Source organism: Populus nigra, chromosome 15 (genome assembly GCF_951802175.1).
Source record: "Populus nigra chromosome 15, ddPopNigr1.1, whole genome shotgun sequence".
Lineage (NCBI taxonomy): Eukaryota > Viridiplantae > Streptophyta > Magnoliopsida > Malpighiales > Salicaceae > Populus > Populus nigra.
This window is the reverse complement of record NC_084866.1, coordinates 14,577,833-14,592,923: the sequence shown is the minus strand read 5'-3', so window position 1 is coordinate 14,592,923 and position 15,091 is coordinate 14,577,833. Positions and strand designations below refer to the sequence as shown.

The 15,091-nt window shown below is 32.1% G+C and overlaps 1 protein-coding gene, 1 long non-coding RNA gene and 1 pseudogene across 2 annotated transcripts; 2 read left to right on the top strand and 1 right to left on the bottom strand.

Annotated features, from left to right (window-relative positions):
* Nucleotides 1-15,091, top strand: part of LOC133674817 (mitochondrial outer membrane import complex protein METAXIN-like) — a 38,651-nt gene that overhangs the window by 14,189 nt on the left and 9,371 nt on the right.
* Nucleotides 7,367-8,929, top strand: LOC133674018 (cadmium/zinc-transporting ATPase HMA2-like; annotated as a pseudogene).
* Nucleotides 10,652-14,493, bottom strand: LOC133674356 (uncharacterized). 2 transcript variants are annotated; one of them, XR_009835214.1, is made up of 5 exons: nt 14,251-14,493; nt 13,699-14,034; nt 12,863-12,971; nt 11,635-11,742; nt 10,652-10,822 (listed from the first exon to the last, which is right to left on the bottom strand). It is a non-coding gene; the product is annotated as an uncharacterized LOC133674356 (long non-coding RNA). The 2 variants fall into 2 exon arrangements; XR_009835213.1 differs by having other exon boundaries at nt 11,635-11,690.

The window sequence follows — 15,091 nt, the reverse complement described above, 5'->3', positions numbered from 1 at the left end:
TTTTTTATACAAGATGAAATTAAAACATATTATTCTTTCTCAAGCTTACGGGGCAATATATTTATTTTATTTAAAAACTTTTGATTTTACGAAAAGGTTAATAAAATATCTTTGTTAGTTTTGTTATAAAATAATGACATCACAGTTAACTCCTTTTTAAATAACTCCTTTTAGATGATCAGTTTGAATTGATTTTATTTTATTTTTAATTTTTAAACTATAAAAATATAGATAAATTTAAAATAAATATTTTCTTACAATAGTCTTAGAGTGAAATTAGAGAAAAATTTATAATTTTAAAATAAAAAATACATAAAAACATGTTTTTCTGTTCCCACTATTCTTGTATTTTATATCATGGTAATTAAATGTTGCCTGATTAACATAACACTAAATTATAATATAAAAAATTAATTGTGGAATGGTATGGTAGTTGGATCTATTTGTTTTTTTTTCTGTGTGATTAAATTAATTATCTCGATAAATGACACATGTGTTTGGGGGGGAATAAAATTAATTATTGCTAGAGAGGCACTGGAGCAATTGATATTTTGCAAAGGAAGGCATGGAATTCGATGCCAAGGGAATGTAAGATAGTTGTTGACTGCGGGCGTCAACGTGATAAAGCAATTAATTATAGTGAAAATCAAATAGTTAACAACGACAAGCTGAATTCAATTTTGATTTGAAAATTCTTTTTGGCAATTTGAACGGTAGGCGAGCCGAATCAAAAAGGGAGTGTTACCTCGTCTTAATGGTATTTAAATTTGGCTAGCATTATTTTTGAAAGTTTTTTTTATTTAAAATAATATTTTTTATCTTAAAAATATTTTAAAATCGGCATATCAAAAAAATTTAAATATATATATATATATATAAATTAAATAAAAAAATCAAGGGCATATCTAAGAAAAGTCTAACAATGAATGGAGATATTTAAAAAATGATAGAAAATAAATCAAATCAAAGCAAAGCCGTGGAATTAGAAACCAAAAATGGATCAAATTTGTCTATATAGTGAGCCATCTTAATGGTGGGGCAAAAACTTGATGGAGAGATAATTATTTATTTATCAAAATAATTATGTATTCCAGAGAAAAACCCAAACTAAATTTCATTTGATCAAAGTCACACCATATATTTATTTTATATAATAATAAAAAAGTTCGTATACTACTATAAAAAATAAAATATACTAAAATAAATAACACTCAAATAGCTCTGACTATTCACATATTTTATTTTCTAGACAAAAGAAATCAATAAAAATAGGTGATGTTATTTTGTAAATGGATGGAGATATCAATACCAAAAACATGGACAAATTTTTTTTAATTTAAATATTTATTTTCATGAAATCTAATAAATAAAATATATTTATTAGTTCTATTATCAGAATGATGATGTCATAGTTAATTTTTTTTAGATGAGTCTGGATTGATTTTATTTTATTTTTAATTTATGAATAGTAAAGATATGTAAAATACTTATATTTAATTTTTTTTATTCAAGTACTCTAACTGATTTTTTTCTATTTAATATTAATAATTATAGCTTTCTAAAATAAGTTTATTTAGTTAATAAAAACTGGTTCATTTTTGTTGTCTCATCTCTCTCTCACTTTTATTCTTTCTTCTTCTTCTTCTGAGCTGCTTTGTCCCTCTTTCTATCTCCCATCTCTCAATTCATCAAAATTCTAAATACATAGCATTTAACGTTGAGAATTATACCCATTGAATTATACATATTATTAATCACTTGATGAAAAATTAAATATGGCTAGAAAACAAATACAAATATATATATATATATATATATATATAATAGCATATTATCCCTTCTCAAGCTTATGGGCAATATGGTCTCACGGACTCTCATCATCCCTTTGAAGAAACTTCTGATAGCAATGGTATCACGGACCCATCTCACATTGTAATTTGATTATTCTTAACTTTCTTGATTTTTTATGTGTTTCACTACTTGATGATTCAAGAGTTATTCATTCGAAAAAAACAATTAATTGTGGAATCGTATGGTAACTGCATCTATTTGTTTTTTTTTTTGTGTGATTAAATTAATTATTTCGATAAATGACACATGTATTTGGGGAAAAATAAAATTAATTATTGCTAGAGAGGCACTGGAGCCTTTGATATTTTGCAAAGGCATGGAATTCGATGCCAAGGGAATGTAAGATAGTTGTTAGACTGCTGGCGTCAACGTGATAAAGCAATTAATTATAGTTAGCAACGACAAGCTGAATTCAAGTTAGATTTAAAGTTGGATAATAACTATTTGTTGAAGTATTTTTATTTGAAAATAAATTAAAATAATATATTTTTTATTTTTTATTTTAATTTAAAAAAATACTTTTAATATCATTATACTACAAAATTCAAAAAATATATATAAAAATAATTTTAAATAAAAAAAATCAAATTTTATCTGATTTTCATTTGAAATACAATACCAACCGGGGCATATCCAGGAAAAATATATAAAGGAAAGAAAATATTCGGAGAATGACTGAAAATAAATCAAACCAAAGCCGTGGAATTAGAAATCAAAAGATGAATCAAATTTGTCTCTACAGTGAGCCATCTTAGTGGTGGGGCAAAAACTTGATGAAGAGATAATTATTTATTCATCAAAACAATTATTTATTCTGGAGGAAAACCCAAACTCAATTTCATTTGATCAAAGTCACACCATCAAAGAAAACAAGAAAAAAGTATTTAAGTGATATAATAAAAAAAAAGTTGGAATATTAATATAAGAAAAATAAAAATCTACTAAAATGGATGGCACTCAAACAGTTTTGAATATTTGCATTCCTTATCTTCCAGGTAAGAAGAGACAATAAAAGCAAGTGACGTGTCTTTTCTCCTGTTGTAAATAGATGGAGACATCAATATCAAAATAAATATGAATTAGTTAGAATAATTATAACTAACTAATATAATAGGTTTTAATATTTACTTTTAACATATATAAAATGAAAGATATTAAGAGTTGATTAATGTTGTTAAGCTATATATATATATATATATATATATATTGATTTTAATATTAGTATTATAAAGTTTATTTAGTTAATAAAAACTGCTCCATTTTTGTTCTCTCATTTGTCTCTCACTATTGTTCTTTTTTTTTTTTTTTCCTGAATTGTCTTGTCTCTCTTTCTTTTCTGTCTTCCATCTCTTAATCCTTCAAGATTCAAAATACATAGCAATTTACGTTAGGAATATTGATAAAAAAAATATAACCAGAAAACAAATAAAAAAAAAGGATATTGGAGAAAGAGATTATCTAATTCTAGTGAAGGATTTGAATTTCCATTGAAAGATGCGTCATATATTAATCAAAGGTCCATTTTCCATTAACTAATAGGCGGTTGCATTCTAAAGCTTGAGATTTATTTTTTATGCTTAAGCATTTAATTCTTTTTTATACACTAAATTGAAATTAAAGCATATTACCCCTTCTCAAGCTTACAGGGCAATGGTCTCATGGACCCGTCTCGTAGAAAAAACAAAAAACACTTGATAGCAATGGTCTCATGGACCATCCCATTGGTATATATCGTGGAAAAAAATGCAGATGATAATGATCTTGCAGACCATCCCACTAACCCAAATCATGGAAAAAATGCAGATAGCAATGGTCTATATCGTGGAAAAAAATGCAGATGATAATGATCTTGCAGACCATCCCACTAACCCACATTGTGGAAAAAATGCAGATAGCAATGGTCTCATAGACCCATTTGACACTGCATCCATCTTTTACTTGTTGATTGTATTACAAAAAATACTAATAATTACTTTAGAAATAGAAAAAAGAAGATTTGTTGACATGACAATGACAAGAAGTATTTTATAAATATTATTATTTGTGGTTTATTTTATTAACGATACTGTTTGATTTTGCCATCACCATCAAAATTAAGGCATGGTTTTCCACACGTTATTTCCATAAAGAAAATAGCAAGTCAAGTCTTATGTATCCATCATTGTCATCCAATTTATTAAACCACTTAACATATTTAAATATGTGCAATATGTATGTATTTTGAATTTAATATTAATAACTATAACTTTGTAACATAAGTTTATTTAGTAATAAGAAATGGTCCACATCTGTTCTCTTATCTATTTCTCACTATTGTTTTTTTTTGTATTATTTTTGGGGACTGCTTTATCTATTTTTCTTTCTTTTTTATCTCTCATTACATTTATAAAACCTATTCAAGTTATAGATTGAGTGATTCAATTTAAAATAATATTATTTTAAAATAATTATAACAAAGTCATTTTAAAAAATACTTGAAAAGTCAAATCTAGTTTCATTTCGATTTTAACTGGACCATATGCTGACCTAATAAATTAATATAGTTTAATCTGATCAATTCTTATCTAATTTAATAAAACCTAGTTTGAGAGTAAAATACTAAATTCTTTATACCATCAAGTTCACCTGTTAAGCTAGACCAGATTTAATAACACCTCTCCCGGCTCTCAATCCATTGAACACAAATGAAAAAAAGCTTTACGTACAGATGTGTGGGTTTGTTTAGAGATTCGTTATTACTTCCTCCCCCTGTCCTCTGTTTTTATTTGATGCTAGCTAGCCTCTAATTTTGGCTCTACCACCTTTCTATACTAATACTCGACTATTATAAAAAAAGAAGAAGCAGAAGCAGAAACAACTTAGCGCGGTTGTGTATAGATAGTTTCCTTAAATGAAGCATGTACATGTCTGATGAGCAGAAAGACAAAAAATGGTAAATGAGGACAGCATTGCATCACCGCCATGGCAAACTCGGCATTACCGAGGAGTGCAGCAATGTGCAAAGCAGTGTTTGATGTGCTAAGGATATAGAGAGCCAAGTAATGGTTTCTTCTTTGAGACTAAGAGTCAGTGTGTAGCAGAATGAGCCTTCCTTCTCTCCTTCAGGTCAATCGTCTTCGAGAGCCTATGTTCTTGCCTTGATCAAGACTCCTATCTCAGTTATTCAACATATATGAAGAAATTCTCCAAAATCATTTCTTGACATAACATCTCACCCACCCCTCAGCCCTTTTCAAATCCTCCGTCCCCTTATGCCCTTGCACAGACTTGCCACCGGGGCATCTTTTATATGGAATATGCAATTTCCAAAAGGTCTGAGGAATCGAACAAAGAGGGCAATGATTGGGCATCAGTCTTGAAACCACAATGATCCGATGGACGGGAGCCGCTAGTGGAGAAGGATTCATGCATCTCTGTTTTTGTGTATTTCTCATGCTCTCTTTCACTGTACAACAGAACTTTTGCCTCTTCAGTTTTTCCTTTTAGACGCTCTTCAATCAATGGAAAGAGGAAACACCACAGAAAGGTGTAAACTGACAAGAAATTCAATGCTCACACTTTGAATTTTAATTTGCATGTTTCAGGTCAAATTACAGAGTAAAATCTCATTTATCAAGATTGTCTTGTTCGTTATTGATGATGATTAGTGATTCGAAATGGATGCTGGAAATTGGAACAAAGTGTTGGTGTAATTTGCTCCCGCTTTGGGGGACTTGATTTTCTTTTCTTTGAGTTATGTCATGAATTCAAGTTACGCAGGATTTAAGAATTCTTCAAGACATAGAACCATCTTAATTTGGGGATCAAAAACTTGATGGACGAGTTGTTAGATAGGTTGTGAGAACATCAAGGCCCAAAGAAGAAGAGGAATTCTTTATGGGGCACAGTCACAGACATATCTAGAGAAGATACAGAGTTGAGTTGAAACTTGTTAATTGACTTTAAAAAGATGCAGAGCCCCTGACTTAAGGCAAAGACAGATATTTTAGAGAAGGTGGTGCTCAAGGGTTTTAAGGGAGTTTTCTCCGGGAAACAAAAGTCCATCAACACCTTTTCCAAGGACACTAGATGGAGTTGCATCTTCGAAGTTGTTAAAATAAGAAATTTACTTTGGATTAATATACAATCTAACCAATTGATACAATAGATTATAATAAATTTAGAGTAGAAGTTCTAAATAAGGTGACTGTAAATTAGCGTCACAAGTCGTTCTTCCAATGTGCTACTTCCCTTCAACCAAGGATATTCATTACCTTAATTATTATAATTCAAAGTAGATTGTTTCCTTCCAAACATGTTCTTGCTTATCATCCTTTATTAATTTTAGAATAAAATTGCCAACATATTAGTTTTTTTGTTTTTATGATAACTTAATACCTTCAAATTAGTTTTCAAGTTTTGAGATTAAGTTCATAGATGTATTCTTACCACGAGATTAAAAATGATTTTATATTTAATTAAAATAAATAAATAAATTAGTAACATAGATATGATATTCTTTCTTAACTAATTAACACAACAGAACGACCTAGCGTTATCATGTTGAAACAATGCCTACCCAAATAACTCAAGCCCAAACAATGACATGAATTGGGTAAGCAATGTCTCCTTTCTTTTTTATAACAAATACTAATGGGATTCTGATAAAACAAGAAAAAGATAGAATCTTTATAAGCTAAGATTCTCCAAGAAGTTTAAAATAGAGGATTGTATAAAAATGAATACATAAAATCTTTATAAGCAGCAGATAAATTCATAAAGAAGATTCTCAATAAGTTCAAAATAAAAAATTGTACAAAAATAAATATTCTAGTTGAGTGTGGAGTGAAGATATCAAACAATGATGAAGGGGAGAAAATAAACTCTACAACATTAATCAAAAATCTAGTTGAGAGTTTGAGATTTTAATATGCATTTGTCTGGATATTCTTTTTGGAGTAAGAGTTGTAAGTAGGTTTATGAAAACACCAACTATGACTCACTTCAAAGCTTAGAAGCGAATTCTTCGGTATATCAAATGTACTATTGATTTTGGCTTATTTTATGGATATTCTAATAGCTTTGATCTTGTGGGCTATAATGATAGTGATTGAGTTAGAGATATTAATGATAGAAAGAGTGTTATGGGATTTGTTTTCTACATTGGAGACATATCATTCACATGGAATTCAAGTAAGCAATCTATAATCACTTTGTTAATATGTGAAGCTGAATATGTAGTTAATACATCATGTGTTTATCATTTCATGTGGTTAAGACGATTATTAAAAGAATTGTAAATGCTACAAGAAAAGCCTTTTTATAGACAACTGTAAAATCCTCTAAACCACATTAACTACAAAGCAGCTTACCTCAAATATGGTGCACTAGGGGTGCTAATATCTTCTTTAGCCACAAATAGTCTCTTACCCTCGAATCTCTGACAAGACCAATACACTCAAGTTTTCCTAGCAACCCTAAACCAAACAACTAGCTAGGTGGCGACTCCTAATCGACCCCCAAATGTTGGGTGTCCATGTGCGACACTAGGGAAGAAGTAGATGTTGATGAGGTCAAGTTAAACATTGTTCTTGCAGGTGAAGTTATACCAATTGATGGAGTTGTTGTTGATGGTAACTGTGAAGTGGATGAGAAAACTTTAACTGGAGGGTCATTTCCGGTTGCCAAACAAGTGGATTCCGTAGTGTGGGTTGGAACTATTAACTTTAATGGTGTCATCAATACTTCTCTCTGACACTCTATGAATTGTTTTTGAATGCATTTTGGCTTTGGTGGTAATGGGGTGTTAGAACTACTGCTTTAGCTGAAGACTGTGTGGCGGCTAAAATGGCAAAGCTTGTGGAAGAAGCTCGAAACAGCAAGTCTAAAACTCGAAGATTCATAGACAAATTCGCTCAGTACTATACTCCAGGTTAGGCATACTGCAGTCCAATTACTCATCCAGTTTTATAGGCTTTCACTGAAGTAGAGTACCGAGAACGAGTATTTGGACAGCCCTTCACATCATTCTTTTAGAATGAATCGTCAGCTCCATTGCTAGACAATCCTACCTTTCATTTTGTGGGAAAGTTCTCATTTTAGTTCCTTGTTCAGATTTGCAGCGGTGATATTCATGCCGGCTGGCGTAGCAGTGATTCCATTAGAATTACGAGTTCATAACCGTGATCACTGGTTTTACTTAGCACTGGTTGTTTAGTCAGTGCATGTCCATGTGCTCTTATCCTGTCTACACCAATTGCAACTTTTTGTGCACTAACAAAGGCAGCAACAGCTGGTCTTCTGATCAAAGGGAGGGTACTATCTCGAAACACTAGGCAAGATTAAGGCAATGGCTTTCGACAAAACCGGCACCTTAACAAGAAGTGAATTTGTTGTCACAGATTTCCAACATCTCTGCGATGATATAAGCTTATACACATTGCTTTATTGGTAAAGACTAGGTCTATAATTCTTCAATTATGGCGAACTTTACTCTTCACTGGCAAGTAATGTTTATGCAAGTTTCTCAGGGTATCAAGCATAGAGAGTAAATCAAGTCATCCAATGGCAGCTGCGCTAGTCGACTATGGAAGGTGGCTGTTACGATCCTAGTCTACTGCTGGGGAAGTCTGGTTGAAGATATTGTTTACTTACTGGTCTTTTGTTATTATTTACTTGGTCTTTTGTTTGAAATAGTCAATAATGTTGCTGTTGCTAATTCCTTAGAAGCAGGAGTCAAAATAACTAGTTTGTTAAGTAATAAATTATGAGTACAAGTAGAAGTAACTCCTCTGATTTTCTGTATTTAAATCCTTGTTTTAAATGAAATGATATCAAATTCAAACATTCAAGAAAAGACCACTGTCTTTTGAAGGTCAAGTTACCCTCGAAGTAGCTTATATTCTCTTATTTCTATTTAGTTGCTGGCTCAAGCTAAGGTTTATAACAATGGCATTCAGTGGAACCAAAGCCTGAGGATCTAGAGGAATTTCAAAATTTTCCTGGAGAAGGAATCCGAGGAAAAAATAAAGTGAAAAATATATGTATTGACAACAGAAAGATTGCTCACAGAGCTTCCGGAACAGGTGAAAAGCTCTAATTATAACCACTGGATTCTAGTACTCCAAGTGAGAAGAGATTTTTCTTCAAGTCAGGTACATACCGTACCTCTGTTAGTGTCTTGACTACCCCATTATGCATCTTCAGATGGATAGTCCCAATCCCTTTGATCTCACAAACATCATCATTACCCATCAACACAACTCCTCCATCAAACTCCTCGAGTCTCAAGAATAAGTGCTTATTAGGGCACATGTGATAGGAACATGCAGAATCAAGAATCCATTCACCAGAATGGTTTTCTTGTGATGAGACCATGAATGCAGAGTCTTGTTCATCCTCATCTCGTGCAACGTTCATAGTTGGTTCATCTTTTTCCTTGTTACCCTTGATTGGACAATCTTTCTTCCAGTGCCTTTTTTTGTGACAAAAGGCACACTCATCTTTTGCAAGATATCGTCTGTTTGATGATTCTCCTTTGAATTTTGAGCGAGATCTCCCTCGCCCTTGAAATCTTCTAGGGTTTGTTCTGCCTCTAACTGTCAATGCTTCTGACGTTGATTCCTTGTGAATAATTTGATCCTTCTTCCGGTACTCATTGTTCACCAAAGCATTGGACACATCAATGAATTTAATCTTTTCTTTACCATACAGTAAAATGGTGATGAGATGTTCATATGTGTCAGGCAATGAATTCAATAACAACAGAGCTTTATCTTCATCATTGATTTCCATATCTAAATTCTTCAAATCAACTATCATTTTATTGAAATCATTCAGATGCTCATTCATGAAAGTACCTTTCTTTTGTTGAAAACGGAAGATCATTTTCTTCAAGTAGAGACGATTCTCTATACTCTTCTTCATAAACTTGTCCTCCAGTGCTTGCCATAATTCCTTTGTAGAGTTTTGTTCTGAAAAGGCGTACTTCTGATCCTTTACAAGACAAAGTCGAATGGAACTGCAGGCCAATCGATTTATCCTTTCCTAGCTTTTATCATCCAAATCATCCGGTTTATCTTCTAGAGTGAAATCCAAATTCATTTGGACAAGCATATCCATGACTTCACATTTCCACATGCCAAAATTACCTTTCCCAACAAACTTCTCCACCTCAAATTTGGTACTCGATACTGGGATGTATTATGGAGGTATACTAGCATTTCCCGTTGATCTTTCTTCTGGAATATCAACCATTAGGACGTCTTTGGATTACAAATAGAGTCCCAAAATTGTTAAAACACGCACTTTTATGCTCAAAAGAGCCAAGAGAGTAACTTTGGCTTGCTCAAAATGGACACCACATTTGCATCCGGAATGGTTGAAAATGTTAGGAACAAGCTTGACTCGACCAAAAACGGGCTAAAAAATCACCGAGTTGGCCAAAAAAACCAATCTGACTGAGTTGACTCAAGAAAGGAATATTCTGTAACACCCTGTAATTTAGTACATTCATAAAAGAACTTTGAGCCTTAACTTTTAAAAAAAATGGGTATTTTTTTTTCATCCACCGAACTTATCCGAGACTTGCCGAAATTTCCACCGAAGTGGAAATTTCGGCATAGTTTCCTTTATACCTGGAGGTCCCAAGTTATCGATAATCATCATGTATAGTTATACTCATTTCTCAATCATATCATAATCATGTAGAACCTTAACAACACATCATTCATGGTACATGCCTCACATTTCGCATGCTCATTTCTTTCCCATTAACACACATAATTCATAACAATTGCAAGAAACAAACTAAGATTACAAATACAGAATAATATATTTTTATGTCCGACGCTTAATGTAAAAGGAGTACTATTACATATTAAGTCATTTAGTTCCTTAAAGAAAAAATAAATTAATGTTCATCTTCTTATTCAATCATACAAAAGGAGACTAGAGGACCTAAAATGCTACTCCTGGCGTGAATCTGAAGGACCTGCAATTTCATAATGTATATAATAAATATAGCATAAAAGGAAAATCACACAATACATGCACAAGTAAATAAACATATATTCAACGATATGCAATCATAGTTCCTTGAAATTCTCATTTATCCTTCCATTATTACGTCTCTATTCATCCTTCCTAGAATCATTCAACATTTTTATTTTGTGTCTTGTTTCACCTCACGAGCGCATTTAATTCATTATAATATCTACCATGTGATTTCTCTCTCTCTTACTTTATCTTTTTATATCAATTTCAATCCCAACATCTATTATACCCATTATGGCTTTTCCATATAAGTTGTCAAACTCGTCATGATTTCGGTCCAATTTTAGTTTATAAATATATTCGACTCACAAATTTCTTGTGCCCATTTCGACACATTCCAATATTTCTTTAGATTTTCAGTAAAATCTCTCATTATCATGGAACCTGCCATCATTTTCACAATATTCACATCCGATCCATCTTCAAATAATGTGAATACCATACATACATCATTCTATTTAATTCATCAACCTAATCTCATTTGACCACTATAATTAAGGCCAAATTTCATTATCTATCACTATTATTGGCATTTTATTACACTATCATAATTATCACCAAATTCTTATCATGTCAGCAACAACACGAAACCTTAATACAACATATTTACATTATTAGTCATAATTTCTTTGACATCCTCCATGTGCGCAGGACATGATTCTCAAATTATATCAATTACAATTTATTAATTAATTCAAAATACATCATATATATATATAGCATTGCATTCCTTAAGTGTATAACACCTACCATGTTTAATGAACTTTTATTCTCACGTCCCAAGCGATACGATATTTGCCTCCATCCTTCACAAGAATTAGATCTTCATCAGTTTCTCTTTTTTTTTTCTTCAAAAATCTATAACATAAACACAAATTACCATTTTTGTTCAACAATTAGGTATCGTCCAACATTCCATTTATAATCTGACAAGTCAGTCATCCTAACAATATTAACACCACACAAGTAAGTTTAACTCAAGTTGTATATTCCGGTCATTAGAAAACAAAACTAATGCCACTAGCCCATCACCGGGTAACTAGTTCCTCCGCCATCTTATTCCATAATTTCCAATCAATATCCGCCTCTTCAAGGCCAAAAGAATAATCCTATCAAGATGTTAATCCCCATTTCATTAATATTTTTAATTATTCCCTATCAGAAATATCATTATAATACCTCTCCCCTAAAACTTGGAAGGGAATGCTGACACTAATAAATTTTCATTAGTGTTATTAGTCTCCCATATCAGGATCGGCTAATCAAGTTCATTGTAAACATCAAAATTAATACCACTGATTGATGTTATCGACTATTTTTAACATGAAATAGCCAATCAGATTTTTCTTTCCATAATATCTTGGAATATTTCCGGAAATGTTGATGTCAAGATTCTTGACATCATTAGCTTTCACTTCAGGAATAGCTAGTCAAGTTTCATGTGATTGCCGATATCGACAACACCGGTCGATATCATTAACTATTCTCACCCGAATAGTTAATCAAATTCAGTATCCCTCATTTTCAGGGATGATTATGCCGATGGATGATTATGCTGATGTTAGTAAACCTTACTAACATCATTAGCCTCCGCATTCGGGACCGGCTAATCAAGTTTCATGTGATTGCTGATATTGACAGCACCGGTCAATATCATTAACTATTCTCACTCGAATAGTTAAGCAAGTTCAGTATCCCTCGTTTTCAGGGATGATTATGCCGATGTTAGCAAACCTTACTAACATCATTAGCCTCCGCATTCGGGACCGGCTAATCAAGTTCGAGGAATGATCATCAACGAAGTCTGTTAGTGTAATTCATATTCTTAACCCAGTCAAGTACTCAAATCCATTTTTAATTTCTCATTTATTTCACTTTATCCTCTCTCTTTGTGGTTTCACCCATAGACGCAAAGACCAAGAATTTAATAAGTTAGTAAATTAACGCTACGTAAAAAGTGTAGGTATAGAACACCTACCAGCTGCAGAAGCTCAACTCGCTCTTCCTTGTTGTTGTCGTGCCCCTCTTGCAGTCCCTCCTTAAGCTCCTACTATACGAGCTCCTGAGAAGTCGAGTGAATGCTTCTCCTACATTTTTAATATAACATCCTGAATCATTATTGAATCTTCCCGATTTATTCATAATATTCATAAATTCACAAAATCAAATACTTCCGTAAACAATTTCCATGAATGTATTTTATTTTCTTACTTGTCATTTAAATTCATTTACATTAGAATTTATTTACACTAACATTAAACGCCCATTTAATTCAATTTTTCATCAATGATCTTCAATGTCCAAAGGGCATGACTTTTCGTCACCGATTTTCTTTTGTCAAAAGACATTTAATCTATCACCAAACAATGTAATTTAACTTAAATTTCATCAATGACTACACATGCCAAATTTTTCCAAAAGCACACTCAAAATGATTCCTTATATCATAATTCAACTTACAACATGATTTCCCATTCTAACACAACCAAAATATTAGTCAATCACTATTCTTTATAGAATTTAACTATATCATCACTTATCAACACATCAAACATGACTCAAACATAACACAAACACAACCATCATCATTAAACCCATTGCCATTATCCTTAGTCCCAAAACATACTTTTTATGCTAAACCTCATATTCTCATTCAATATTTCTCAAACCAAACTTAAAACATCATTATGTAAATTTAGAATTCAATAAATCCAAACGGTGGAATTATACATCATCATCATTAGAATAAAATATCCAAAATTAACATACATCCAACGGTTAAACCTCCCGATATCAGAACAATACTGGACTGACCTGAAATTTGGAGACCTGCTGTTCGGGAAGTACAATTTCTAGTAGAAGTGTTCTTTTCCGATCCAAACCGTTCAGAATTTATATAACATCTGGATGAACAACGTATCCAAAATCCAGACCAATCCAGCGGTGAAACAATGATATAATGGCCGACGAACAAACCTGTCTTGAAGGGTGATTTTACAGAAATGTTCCTCCGGTGACAGCCCTCAAACGAAGTCTGATATTTGCAATCCCTCCGGTCAGAATGTAGGTGACATTGAGTATAATAACATATCAAAAAATCAATCTAATCCAACGGTGCAAAGTCAAAATATGGCTGCCTAAGTTCCTGCCCTGTTGCAATCCCAAAACCCATAGTTTCAAATCAATTTATTCCTTCTATTTTTCAGCAAATCAAGCCACTATCATGCAATTAATCTTGAAATTCACATGAACAATTACTCCCCCAAAATATTTACATGAACCCTAGAATTTTAAACTTAGAGGTTTTCTTCTCCTCATGCAAGAACAAGAGAGAAAAACGAAATTACTAAAGGGTATGTTGCTTACCTTTGCTACTTTAACTTATTTCAATGAATTCTTGCAAAAATTTACAAAAATCATGTCCTCCTCTTCCAATTTCCAGCTTCTTCTCTTTGTTTCTCTCAAGCTCTATAACTCTCTAAGTTGTCATTTAATTTGTTTTCTTGGATATAATCCTCCTAAGCACACTCCCTTTTGATTTAGCTTGAAGAAATGAAGAGAAAATGAAGAAAATGGGACAAAACAAATGGTCTCCCTCCTGTTTTTCCATTTACAGAGGACGTGCTCTGTTTTTAAAGAGAGGAGAGGAGAGTATTTGTTTTGATAAAATTACAAAAATGCCCCTTGTGTCATTTTCTTCAATTTACCCGATTTCCAGTGCTCTCGTAAATCCTTCCCAAACTCCGATTGACACGAAATTTGAACCTAATATAAAATAATATATCTGGAGATTCCTTATAAAATTTCATCCCGATCCAACGATCGGATTGAGATATATCATCGATATCGTAAAACTAGACAATGAATGTCTTTTACACTAAAATCTGAATTTCATGCATTAATTTATTTACTTGGATCCTCGTGACATTTCCCCTTAATTTATACTCAATAAATTCAATATTACCACATTTATCATTAATTTTTCAAAATACGTGTTTTGACCGGGGTTTACATATCTTCTGGGTTTTTTTTCTTATTCTTTATCCATTGAAACTCGTCACTGGTTTCGCTAACGTTACAAGTTTTAAACTAAAAATCATGACTCTCTTTTTGACTTCAACAATACCTTTAAAGTTGTTTATGGAGATCATTCTCTCTCTCACATGACACATTTATTGTCATTCATACTATTTATTTATTTCTTTCA